This window comes from Camelus ferus, chromosome 11 (assembly GCF_009834535.1).
Source record: "Camelus ferus isolate YT-003-E chromosome 11, BCGSAC_Cfer_1.0, whole genome shotgun sequence".
In the NCBI taxonomy this organism is placed as follows: domain Eukaryota; kingdom Metazoa; phylum Chordata; class Mammalia; order Artiodactyla; family Camelidae; genus Camelus; species Camelus ferus.
The window spans coordinates 73290872-73304354 of record NC_045706.1 but is presented as its reverse complement, the minus strand read 5'-3'; positions in this window follow the sequence as shown (position 1 = coordinate 73304354).

The window sequence follows — 13483 nt, the reverse complement described above, 5'->3', positions numbered from 1 at the left end:
TAGGAAGCGTTGAGTTGTCAGCCACTGAAACCACCGTGTATGCACTTTAATTTGAAAAAGACGTTGGAGGGAGCTTCCTAAACCGTTGGGGTGGCAGGAATGTGGGACTCGTGTGGGTCCTGGCTGTCTATGCTGAGGATGGTTCCTGGTGGGGGCTGGCCAGACCAGAAAGACCAACCATGGGATTACAGGGCTGGGACTTTGATCCAGGTGCTGGCAGCCCTCTTTCTCGGGGGAAGACAGGAGGGAGGCTGGGGACTGAGTTTAACTTCAAGACCAGCATCGTGAAACCCAAATGAAAGCTCTGGACACGGAAGCATATGTGCTTCCCAGGCTGGCAATACTCTGTGTCGTTACACATCAATGTGCCGTGAGTTCTAGGAGGGTAAGGTGCTCTGTCCCCATTGGGAGGGAACAACAGAAGCTTCGAATTTGGGACTTGCCCAGACTTTGGCTGGTTTTGATTCATATCCTTTGGCTATAATAAAACTGTAATCATAAGTAGAGCAGGCTCTTGAGTTCTGAGTCCTTTTAGGGAATTATTGAACCTGAAAGGGTATTGGAAACCTCCTGATTAGGAGTTGGCTGGTTAGAAGAGTAGCCTGGAGACCCTACCCCCTCCAAATTTGTGACTGATGTAGGAAATGAGTGAAGTCTTGAAGGGGACTATCCCCTTAACCTCTGAAGCTTGACTGTACTCTGGGATAGTTGATGTCAGAAGTTATTGTGAGGATACTTATGGGAACATTTAGCTGGAGGCCCTAACTTAGTCCAGGAACCTGGGAAAGCCCTTCTGCTTAAGTGATAATGGACCTGAGACCCTATGAAAGACTGGAAGTTAGATCAAGGGTATACATGCATTGCCTGGACTGGGGTGGGGTGGAAGGTGCATTTGTACCAAAGCAAAGTCGGTGACTGAGATCAGAGAGTTGTACATAACAAAAGAGCACAAAAAACTTTTCCTTATATCCCACATACATACATGGATACTTTCTGTCCCAAAAAGTGAAACTTCCTGCTTTCTAAGAACTTTTTGGCAAGGGTGGGGGCGGTAATTAGGTTTATTTATTTATTTTTTAATGGAGGTCCTGGGGATCGAACCGAGGACCTCATAGAAATAGGGAGCCAAGTACTTTGACGTAATATTGACAAAGAAATGAGTGGGGAGTGGTGGGGAGAAATGGAGCAGAGAGGCTGTAGTTAAGTTGGAAGTTGATCTCAAAAAGGCAGTGGGGGGCAGGGTGTGGCTCAGTGGTAGAGCCCCATGCTTAGCAGACATGAGATCCTGGGTTCAATCCCCAAACTCTCCTCTAAAAATAAATAAGCCTAATTACCTCCCCTATCCCTACCAAAATAAAATCATTAAATACTACAATAATAAATAAATAAAATATAAAAACAAAATGTTAAAAGGGCAGAAAAATTAAATAATACAATAATAAATAAATAAAATATTAAAAAAAAGTGTTAAAAAAAAAAAAAGGGCAGTGGTACCTGGTGACCACCTTGTGTCTCGGTGTGTCGTGAGCCCTCGTGTGTTTTGCACATTCAGGGAGAACAGCCAGACCCGCTGGAACTTCACCGAGACCCTCAAATTCAGGGAGCCTTGCCTTTTGCTTTTTGCATAAGGAAGCTGAGGAACTGAACGGAGCTGGCCTTCCGGTTTGTTCCTTGGGAGAGCAGGCATCTTTGAAGTTCAACAACCAGACCCTGTCTTAGTTTACCCAGAGGAACACCCAAGATCAGTCCCCAGAGAGGCTGAACATATGTATTCAGTGACCCCTGGAAAGCATTTGCATTGCACACATGGTTGCTCCCCTCCTCACTGTTGGAAGAGGACGACTTTGAGGTTGTCTGAGACTGATTTTTTTATAGACCAATTATATCAATATCCCACTCCTGTACTGCCTGCAGTGGTTTTCAAAAGCTTCCCTGTATTAATTAGGACTCTAGAAACCCAGTTCCAATTAGCTTAAGAAACAGTGGCATTTGTCAACTCCTCAAGAAGACCTTTAAGGTTAGAAGGAGGATCTCCAAACCAGGATCACTCCTTCCACCTCTGCACTGGCAGCTCGGGCACAGGTCAGTGATGACAGCCACACCTCCTGAGCTCTAGAATGTTTTAATTCATTGAGGTTTTAACTCCTTACTATCTTACCAGGTGGTGGTTCCCCTCTTATAGCTTAAGAAACCTGCCTAGTGTTGTTGCAGGGTAAGTGGAAGATGCAGGAATTTTTTTCCCCCAGCTTTATTGAGATGTGATTTACAAATAAAAATTGTATATATTTAAGATGTACATTGTGATGTTGGGTGTAGACATTGTGAAATAATTACAATCAAGCTAGTTACCATATCCATCACCTCCCACAGTTCCCTTTTCTTGAGTGTGGTGAGAATCCTTAAATCTACCCCCTGCAAATTTCAAGTAAAAGATACACTATTAACTGCAGACACAATGCTGTACCTTAGGTCTCTGGAACTCATGCATCTTATAACTGAAAGTTTGTACCTTTTGACCAGCATCTCCCCTTTTCCCTTTATCCCCCAGCTCCTGGTAAGTACCATCCTGCTCTCTATTTCTACGAGTTGGGTTTTTTTCAGATTCCACGTATAAGTGAGATCATGCAAATTTAAATTTGTTTTTCTGTGTCTGGCTTCTTTCAGTTAGCACAATGGCTTCCAAGGCCATCCACGCTGTCGGAAATGGCAGAATTTCCTTTTTAAAGGTGACTATTTCCTTCTGTGCGTCTGTGTATTGCATTTATCCATTCATCCAATGATGGACACTTTGGTTATTCCTGTATCTTGGCTCTTGAGAATAATGCTGCAGTGAACATGAGAGTGCAGATACCTCTTTGAGACAGCAATTTCATTTCCTCTGGACATATACCCAGAAGTGGGATTGCCTGATCACATAGAAGTTAGATTTTTAACCTTGGAGTCATCTCCATACTGTCCTCCATAGTGGCTGCACTGACTTCCATTCCCACCAACAGTGCACAACTTCCCTTTCCTCCACGTCCTCACCAGCACTTGTTATCTCTTCTTGGTGACAGCCATTATAACAGTGTGAGCTGACGTTTCATTGTGGCTTTGATTCACATTTCCCAGATGATTAGTGATACTGAGCACCTTCTTGGCCACTTATTGTCTATGGGAAACATTCAAGCCCTTCGCCCATTTTTACACTGGGTTATTATTAGTATTTTGGAATCAAGTTGTATGAGTTCCTTATATTTGGGGGGTGTTAACCCCTTATCAGATATATGGTTTGCACATATTTTCTCCCATTCCATTGGCTGCCTTTTCATTTTGTTGATAGTTTCCTGTTCTATGCAGAAGCTTTTCAGTTTGGCTTAACAAATGCCCAATTTTTTTTTAAGCAAGTCCGGCAGTCATTGAAGTAGCATTTACAAAATTAAAAAAAAAAAACTACTTAGGGTCATTCAAAACTATTCATTTGTTGCAAGCATGTCAAATGTGGGGTGAACTTTGTGTAGTTACCACTTAAATCTGCTATTCTGGGACAGTCTATACTCTGCCCAGTTCCTTTGAAAGGGCAGGCTTTTTCTCCGTTGTCTTGTTTTTCACTTTTCCCTTGAGCGAGAAGAACTTTACACAGCATTCAGGGTAGCATCTCCTACAGAACCCTGAAGACTTGGAATCTAATCTGCTTTCACAGATGACTCATTTTGAAATTCACTTTATATTCAGGAAAAGGTGCTAGCTAAAATGACCATGTCCTCACTCAGTGTTTGATGACAAAAGACAGGACTTTCCAAATTTTCTTTAACTTCCTGGGTGTCACAATTAGACATTCAGCCAGCTCAATTCAAATACTCCTACTAATTATAGTAACAGAGGAGTGACTGTAGTCTCAGTCACGGCCACTGTGGTTTGTCATGTACTGGCTATGTGATCTTAGGTAATTTAATTTCTTGGGGACTTCATTACTTAGAAATACTTTCGGAGCCTCGGGTCCTCATCAATAAAATGGAGAAAACGTGAAGTGATGTATTGCAGTCATTTGCTTACGTGCTTTCTTCCCTGATAAATGGTGAATTTCTCGACACCAGAGCTAGATCTATTAACACTATTACTATTTTTCAGATCCTGAGTGTCCACTCTGGCTTGTCAATAGGCAGATGATAAATAGTTATTGAACTGCAATCATGGAGAATGGACCGTCTTCTCAATTTGACATGAATTGAAGTATTTTAGCAGGAGATGAGTCTCCTTTCTAGGTGAGGCCTTGAGTTGATTCTTTTAATTAACTAGAGACAGAAGTTTCAGGATGAGGTGGGGAGTGAGCCAAAATCTTTTTCCTGCCCCTTTATTTGATCAAAGATGATACCAAGTAAAATTCAGATATTTCTGTTACTGCTGTCAGGTCTCTGCTAAACTTGAGATTTCTTCCTAATGCTCTTGGACCCAGAGACTCCCTGATTTCGAGAGTGGATATGGGTATTTATCTGAGGCTCACACCAAACTTCCATGGCGTGGAGGAGGTGGAAGTGGGGGGTGTTCTGACGCTTAATTTCTTTACATTGTTGGTCCATAGTCGTCCTTTCATTTGGGCCTGTGAGGGATGCATTTCTCTTGACTTTCAGTAGAAACACAAGATGGCCAGCCAGCATGCTTTCTAAATACAGAAGGACTTGGAACCGGAAATTTGCAGAATGTGCATGTTCTTTCTTTGCCACATGTAATTTCTCTCCTGCCAAAGAGCACACAGCCCTTGCTGTGTTTGACAGGATTTATTCCAGCTGTTTCCTACGAAAAGGGAAAAAGCATTCCACGTGAAGCCTTGCGGTGACACGGTTAACTGGCAGGATGCGTGGGGAAGTGGGGAAGCTGAACACGCGAAGGCGTCTCCCGGGGGCGGGCTTGTCATTCAGTTCCTCTGATTCCTCCGCACCCGGGATGCGCTGCAGGCCTCCCGCAGCTGAGAGAGCGCATCTCCCTCCAGGATAGGCCTCGTGGCTTCTCTGTGCCTCCCCCTTTCATCACACCCGCGAAAGGCTCTAGAGTCCTGGGCCGGCCCTTGACCTCTGTGTGGCCTCATCCAAAGTGGCCTTGAGCGTGGTCAAATCAGTGCTGCTTGGGCTGGCCAGGCTGGTTTTCGCTCCACGCCTTTGGGCGAGCCGGTCCTTTTATGCAGAAAGATCTGCCTGTGGCTGCTCTCTCAGGGAAGCTGTCTGCTAGGACACTTACAAGCACAGATTCCTTTTCAGCGCTGACCACATGCCTCAACTGATCCCTTCGAGAGATGTTTAAAACATTCTGCATTCCTAAGATTTTGCTTGGGAGAAATAAACAACAGCTGAGAATAAGTGATAGCTTCTGTTAGAGTTCTAGCCTAATCTTCCAGGTCTTTGGACACTGATTTTAAGAATCACCAGTAATCACGTGTCCCCTTTTAGCTTAGCTTACGCTCTCTTTAAATACTAAGTGTTGTAACATAAAAAAAAAATATAAACCTGCATTTGTGTGATGTGTTTACAGCACTAGCTGTTTCACCATCGGAGTCTCATAGCTGTGAGGGAGGAGGGATAGCAGAGGGTGCTGAGGCGTGGGGCTGTGAAGCAAGTGGGCTCTGAGTCACCGAATTCGTGATCAAAGTGAGCTCCAGCTCATCTTCCTGGTTTGTACCAGAACCATCTTAACCATGGTCATGCAACACCATGATGCTTAAAAAAAATTGCGGGGGGGGGGGAGTAATTAGGTTTATTTTTATTAAAAGTTTTCTAATGGAGGGACTGGGCATTGAACCCAGGACCTCATGCATGCTAAGCGTGGGCTCTACCACTGAGATATGTCCCCCTCCCATGTCATGATGCTTTGAGCACAGTAAGTTAATAAATAGCCTGTCTTCACAGGGTGTGTTTAAAAACTTACTCGGAGGTTTCCTCTGGTAGCAGGTAAACTTTCGGATGATTTTTTTTTTTTTTTAACTATTTTTGTTCATCTCCAGTGCCTTGAATGGTTTCTGCCCAAGACGGGCACCTCATAAAAGCTAAATGAATTAATTAAAAAGACACAGATTCCATGAAAAAAAATTTATGGAGTATGACCAAAAAAAGGCTGTTATTAGTAAAACCTGTCAGATGGCCCTATCTCAAAAAAAAAAAAAAAAAAAAAAAAAAAAAAAAAAAAAAAAAAAAAAAAAAGAAAGGAAAAGAAAAAAGAAAAGGATGTAGTTTCCAGGTACTAACCGACATGGAATACCTCTCATGGTAAAGGTTACATCTCCTCAACTATACATTACTCTTTTCCCTCAGGTATAGTCTCCCAAAGCAGAGATAAACAAATTAACTTCTTCCTCCAAGTGACTTAAGGTATGTGATAATAATTCCAGGAAACAGCTAAGCCAGCCTTGCCAACATCACCCTAGAACCACAGCATGCCTGGAAGACTCCTATCATAAATAACGTTTACTGACTTTCTTAAAATAGTTTACGATGAAGCACGTTTAGTTTATTCCGTGCCAAGAAGCATTCGACAGATAACCTACAGTTAAAAGGACTGAGCTCTCGAGTCAAGAAAAAGCATCTCCCTTAACCAATTTGCAAAGGTTGGTTTAATTACGGATACTGCTGTTCACATATGGAGTTATTTATTGCACCTGACTTGCTGAGCCGGAAGCACACACAATTTTCCAAGGATGCATTTGTCAGCTACAGATTTCTATTTTAAGCCTCTGTAAGCTGGTCGTGTGTTGTGCGGTAGTGGTGTGTCACCACGGACCAAAAGAAGTAACAGGTGAGCTACGTGTGTACGTGTGCCTCATCTGAAAACGATGGGACGCCACCAGCTGGTGCTCAGGGAACTCGGTCTCCGTGCCAAAGGGCTCAAGGCAGCTGAGTTACCGGACGCTGGGCCAGGCGTCCTGAGAAGCAAACAACAAAAGTAGGTGTCAAGTAGTATTTTTGCAAAAACATCTTCCTGCCTTCTCCCAACTCCCATCAGCTTCTGCACTGCCGGGCGGTTCAGATCCCAAACGCTCCCAGGGGATCAGCAGGAGGAAGACGGGCTCCATCAAATCAGGGCGAGGACCGCGAGGGCGGCGGGGGGCGTCGGATGCGAGGCCGAACGCTTGCTGCGCGGCGTACGGGTGCGGAGCGATGCTCCAGTGTGAGCCCTGCGGCCAGGACCGTAACTGGAGAAAAGGCCGGCGAGTGGGAAGCGGCGCGGAGGGGAGCTCTGGCGCCGTCTGGTGGCGGCGGCCCGACGGCCCGCAGCCCGCGCTGTCCCCGCGCTCCGGACCCTGGGTACCTAACACCTGCTAGCCGGCGACCTGGAGCAAAGCGCCCGGAGCTCCCGGGCTCAGCCACTCGGCCTACCCTTGCACAGAACTGCGATTCTGTAATGAATAGCTATCACTAATAGCAAAACGAAAATGCTAGGACATTCAGGTGGAAAAAGTTCATCCTGGAAAATGTAGCGGCATGGCATTTTGTCAAGTCTTGTTTCAAGGTCCCCATGAATTAAAAATTTAAAGGGGAACATGCCAAACTAGAGAATGTAATTTGAAAAAAAGAGTCGGAGGGACTGCCAACTTTGTCAAACAAGAAGCATGATTCCAGGTTAATTTATAGAGTGCTTCAAAGCAATGTTATCCAGCTTTTATAGTAAAGACAAGGAATAAAATGAGGCAGAGTTTCTTTCACTCCTTAGCTTCCCAAGCCTGTATTGCTGCAGAAAAATGCTGTTACAGCTCAGTTGTGACAGCAAGCTGGATCCGGGAGAGACCAAGCAGCACTCGCACAGTTGGAGAACTCAGGTTTATTATGCCAGCAGGACCACACGAGTTAACACTTCATGGTTTGGACCCCCTCTGTAGGGTTACACAGGCCTTTTATAGGTTGCCAGTTTCACACTTTGCAACATCATACGCAAATAATGTATAACAGAAGTTGACCAACCAGGAACAAGCTTTGTAGAAATAGACCAATCAGGAGAGAGAGAAATAACCAATCAGGAGTGAGCTCCATGCAAATGAAGTACTACAAATGGACCAATCAGAAGTTGGGGAAGTGGACCAATCAAAAGTGAGAGTAATAACCAATCAGGAGTGAAGGAAATAACCAATCAGAAGTGAGCTCAGGGAACCAATAGAATTCTAGGTGTAAGTGAGCCGCTTTAGAGGCAAAAAGTGAGATACAGCTTCTGGGCCAGGGAACTGGATGGTGCTGGGAGCAGAGCAGCGGCCCTGCCTAGGGGTCCTGCTGGTCTGTTTATGGGGCTTCCTGCCTCAGTATAATTATTGTGCAGAAAACAAACATAGGTTTTAGAATCAGAGACCTGGGCTTGAGTCCCAGGTCTGTCTCCTACCAGGGACTTTAACTTCTTTGAGGCTCAGTTGCCTCATTTCCAAAGAGGACATTAGTATCTTCTCAAAAAGATCTACTCCGGCCACACATACCGTCTACTGCCCAGGCGGTTACCTTTCCCACTGTTCCTGTGGATAAGCTGTCCACGCTTCTCTCTGATCTCCATGCCCTTTGAACCACTCCTGGACATTGCCAGCAGTTCTCCCTTCTGCATCCTCAGTTTCCCCATCTCTACCAGAGAACTTGATTGGCACAGACATGGTATAATTTTTCCCATCTTATAAAATCTCCTGACTCTTCATCCCCTGCAGGTGGTGTCCCATTTCTCTCCTCACATTTGTATTACAGAAACCCATCTCTACATGGAAGCAACCTAAATGTCCATCAACAGATGATTGGATAAAGAAGTTGTATATTCATACAATGGAATATTACTCAACCATAAAAATAAAATAATGCCATTTGCAGCAACACAGATGGACATGGAGATCATCATTCTAAGTGAAGTAAGCCAGAAAGAGAAAGAAAAATACCATATGATATCACTCATATGTGGAATCTAAAAAAAGAAAAAAAGAGGACACTAATGAACTCATCTACAAAACAGAAACAGACTTACAGACATAGTAAACAATCTTATGGTTACAACAGTGGAGAGGGGGTGGGAAGAGATAAATTTGGGAGCTTGAGATTTGCAAATGTTAGCCACTATATATAAAAATATATTAAAACCCCAGATTTCTTCTGTATAGCACAGGGAACCATATTCAATATCTTGTAATAACCTATAATGAAAATATGAAAATGAATATATATATATGTATGACTGGGACATTGTACTGTACACCAGAAATTGACACATTGTAACTGACTATACTTTAATAAAAAAAAGAAAGAAACCCATCTCTAAAGTGCTGTCCATACTCACTGCCTCTGCTTCTCCCATTCCGTGGTGACCCACCCTACCAGACTTTTGTCCTGGCCCATTCATCGAGGCCACTTTTGCCAAGGAAGCCAGTGGCTGCCTTGTGCTGAATTCTGGTGTTCGTTCTCAGCCTTTCTCTTCTGTGGCCATCAGCAGTGTTTGACACAATCTCCTGGAACCCTTTTGTCCTCATGGCTTTGGGACCCTACACTCTCGTAAGTCTTCTACTGCACTGGCCACATCCCAGTTTCCAGGGCTTGGTCCTTGGATGTCTTTTCTAGCTCTCCTCACTCCTTCATGATCTCATCCAGTTGCAAGGCTGAAAACACTGTGTTCTGAACACTCCAGTAGATCACGAGCTTGGACTTAACCCTAAACTTCCAGCTTCCTACTGGACATCTGTGCTTGCTTGCTTGTCTCGGAGATCTCTCACTGCACATGTCCAGATTGAACTTCTGACCCTCCCTTCCAGGCCTGTTCTTTTTGGGGTCATCTCCATCCTTGTTAATGGTTCCACCTTCCAGATGCTCAGGCAAAACATCCTGGTGCCATCCTTGACCCCTCTTTTTCTCTCACCCCTCACATCTGGTCTGTCAGGAAATCCTGCTGGCCCTCCCTTCCCAGTGTATCCAGAATCCAGCATCTCTCACCCTGTCCTCCATCACTGTGGTCCTGCCCTACTTAACTTTTCCCCAGAGTCCATATGATACACTGTATATTTTGTTCTTATTTATCTGCTCCATGCCCATCTCCTCCACAAAAGTGTAAGCTCCTTGAGGGCTGGGTTCTCCTCAACCCTAGTTTTGTTCATTGCTGTATCCCCAGGGCTTCAACTCGGGTCCTAACTGGTCCTCAATAAATAATGGCAAATGAGTGAATGAAGGAGGGAAGCAATTGGCAAATAGCAGCTGTTGAATAAATGGATAAATGATAGCTATTATTTCACATTATCCTTCTTAGACATCCAACTTGAATAGGAAATTAAAAGAACAAACTGCATCGTGGGGGAGGGAGCAGTCAGACACACCAGAGGTGGGATATCATACTGGACCAGTTTCCTCCAAAAAGTTAGTATCTTTAAAAAGGGGGAGGGAGTGAGATAGGGGACTGTTTTGGATGCAAATACATTTAAGAGCTAAAACACCAAATACATTGTGTAGTCCTTGATTGTTTAAGCTTTAAAAGAAATTTTTGTACTTTTTGGAGAAATTGGAATATGCACTGGGTAGTCAAAGATGTTGAAAATTATATTAATCATATTCACTGTTTTAATACATAATTGTAATTATGTATAATGATAACCATTGTGCTTTTATATAAACAAAAATATATAAACATAAGTATGTATGAAATTTAATTTTTAGGGGTTAAGCATTGTTATGTTTATAATTTACTTTAAAAATACTTGAGCCAGAAAAGAAACACAGGAAGCAAAGTGGGGGAAATGTAACAACTGTGAAATTGAAGCAATGCACATGGGGGTGTTTGTTACAGCATTTTTTCACTCTTTCCATGCCTTTGAAAATTTTGATAGTTGAAAAGTAAAAGAAAGCATCCTTTGAGCTTTAGTGGGACACTAGTTTCTGCAGAACTTTGACGATGCTGTTGATTCAAAACGACCTAGTTGGGTGGGGACTGCTGGCGAGGGTCCTGGAGCTCCGGAGCTCCAGAGAACTCAGTTTACCTCCCAGGACCATGCAACGAAGCATCGCATCTTGGTGGTCTCAGCGCTGCCTCCGAGTGGCTTGTGAAGATGCGGAGCTAGCCTGCAAAGGCAGCTGCTGCTTGGAGCCAGGCAGCTCTCCATCAGCTCAGCTGTTGTAGCGACAGGCGTTTGCTGCTGAGCTAAGCCCAGAATCTCTGACACTGTGCCTCTGGTTTCGAGTAGCACCAATTTATGGCTTTCGGACTTGGAAGGGGAAAAGATTCCTTAAACCCAAGTCAAAAGCCTGCTAGAACCACCCTTCAAAGCTAAACAGAAATGGACAAAAATCTCCCCTCGGTGCGGCTGAAGTGGGATGTAACTCCAGGCAGTGTCAGGTTTTGTGCAACCAACACGTTGGAAGGTGCTCAGGGGTGGTGGGTTTTCCCCTTGTCTTCAAAGTAAATGTGGGGAATGGTCCATTTTCTCATTATCTCTAGGTTATGGGATTTGGGGTGACTTTTTTCTTACTTATACCTTGCTGTATTTTTTCCAAATTTCTGCCATCACTGCATCGTATTCTCCAGGGACAAAGTATGGCTTTTTATGTCTACCTGCTGTATCAGCTGAGACCAGTAACAAATCCAGGTGAAACTGGAGCGCACGGGGAATGAATGTGTGGCTTCACAGGCGGGGAGGGCTTTGGGTCCTGCTGAGTCTAGGGGCCTCTCTCATCATCGATTTGGCTCCACTTTCAGGCAGATGTTTCCCTGGTGGTCACAACACAGCTGCCGTGGCTTTAGACTTGCATCTTTCCAACTTCAAGTCTAGTGGGAACGATTTCTAACCCGTGATTCCTGGCAAAACATCCTTTGCATCTCCTTGGCTCAGACACCCACCTAGAAACCAATGCTGGGGCCAGAAAGGTGGAGCAACCGATAGGTTCGCGTCCCCAAGGCTCAGAGAAGGAGACAGTTTTCTAGAGGTGATTTGACGTCCAGTTAACGATAGAGGGGAATAGATGGGGCATAGCCTGAAAGTCCTATGTGCTGTCTCCTCACCTACTTCCAGAAAAGACTTGCAATAATGCAGGAAAGAGGAAGCTTATGCTAAGGAAAGCTGCTCTAATTGGACCCAGAATTTAGCTCCGAGTTTCCTGGCAGCCAAGGCAAAAGGGGAAGCCTAGTACCCAAAATGGTAACTCGTCAGGTTTAAACAGTAAGTTAGGATCAACAACTCTGATGATGAAACTTTCCTAAGAGTCCAGTGCTCAGTTTAAGCTATCCTCTTCTGCTGTTTTCTCTCTCCATCAACATTTCTTACAGTTTTGCTTTTTGTCTTTTGTGGGCAATCTTCCCCTTTTTTCTCATGCCCCTGAGATGAGTCCTTGTCCCCTGTCTCTGCCTAAAGCCATGATATGGCCTGTTGACCTTTCTCCCTATGTCTAGTTGGAAACCATCAGTTCATCCAGGGCTTGGACCAGCACTGTGATGACATTTCACCATGCTCTTGGAGGGAAGTGGTTAACCTTAAAGCTAGAGACTAAAAATCCACTGTCCTCGGAGGGTCAGCTGGAAGCAAAGGGTCCAGAGACTGGGCGTTTAGTCCCGCTTCTCCTTTAGAGTCACCTGTCCTGCCTGGACCCTTGGAAAGGGGATGAGCTGCATCGGACACCCACGTTTCCCGTGACTCCAAAGAATGTGCATGACACGGTGGGAGGGAAGGTAGAACTGGCCTGCCTCAACCCCATTTCACAGTGTCTTGCATCAAAACGGTTTCAGAGCTTTTCTTCCCAGACCCCAGAGTTTTTCACAGATCCCGAGCGTTTCCCTGTCCATCTCTTTCCCGTGTTGACAGCTGGAGGAGGGGCTGTCATTCGCTGGGGGCGGCCGTGGCGCTGGCCCTTCTCTCCCCAGTTCTCCCGGGCGTGTTTGTGGACCGAGTGGGAGCCGAGCCAGGGCCACCAGCAGCTGCAGATGTGAGGAGGGACGGGCCCTGCGGGGGCCTCGCGGACAGATGCCACAGCTGCTTTGCGAAGAGAAGATGCTGACCAGGGGACCCCTTCTCCTCACTCCTGGGCTTCCAGTTCACAAAGTAGCTACAGAGGATAGTCGGTCCCCAAACGCAGGGGAGAGAGGGACACCCTTTGACCTGACTCATGCTTGGGATATTTTCTTTGCTAGATTTGTCCTATTTGCACTTTTTAAATTGCCAGCGTTTTTCTTTTTTTTTTTTTCCCCTGGGAAAGCCAGCTAGGAGAATAATTTGACTGTGGAAAGGGAAGGATTTGTAACCGTCCCTGTGCAATCTGTTGAGTCTCTCTTTCGTGTTATTCCTGTCGGAATATGTCTAGGTTGTGTGTCGTGGTAGAGAGACATCCCCTCTATACAGAACTTTTTCTCCACTGCCCTGGTCCTCCCCAGGGGGACCAAGGGACAGACCACAAGGACTTTCTTCCAAGACAGAAACCCCACTAGGTCACTACTCACATTATATAGTTAGAAGCCTTATTTTAAAAATTGGATTGCAAAGTAGAGTGTGTCTCATACAATTAAACATATTTTTCCCCCAGTAGTTTTTGTG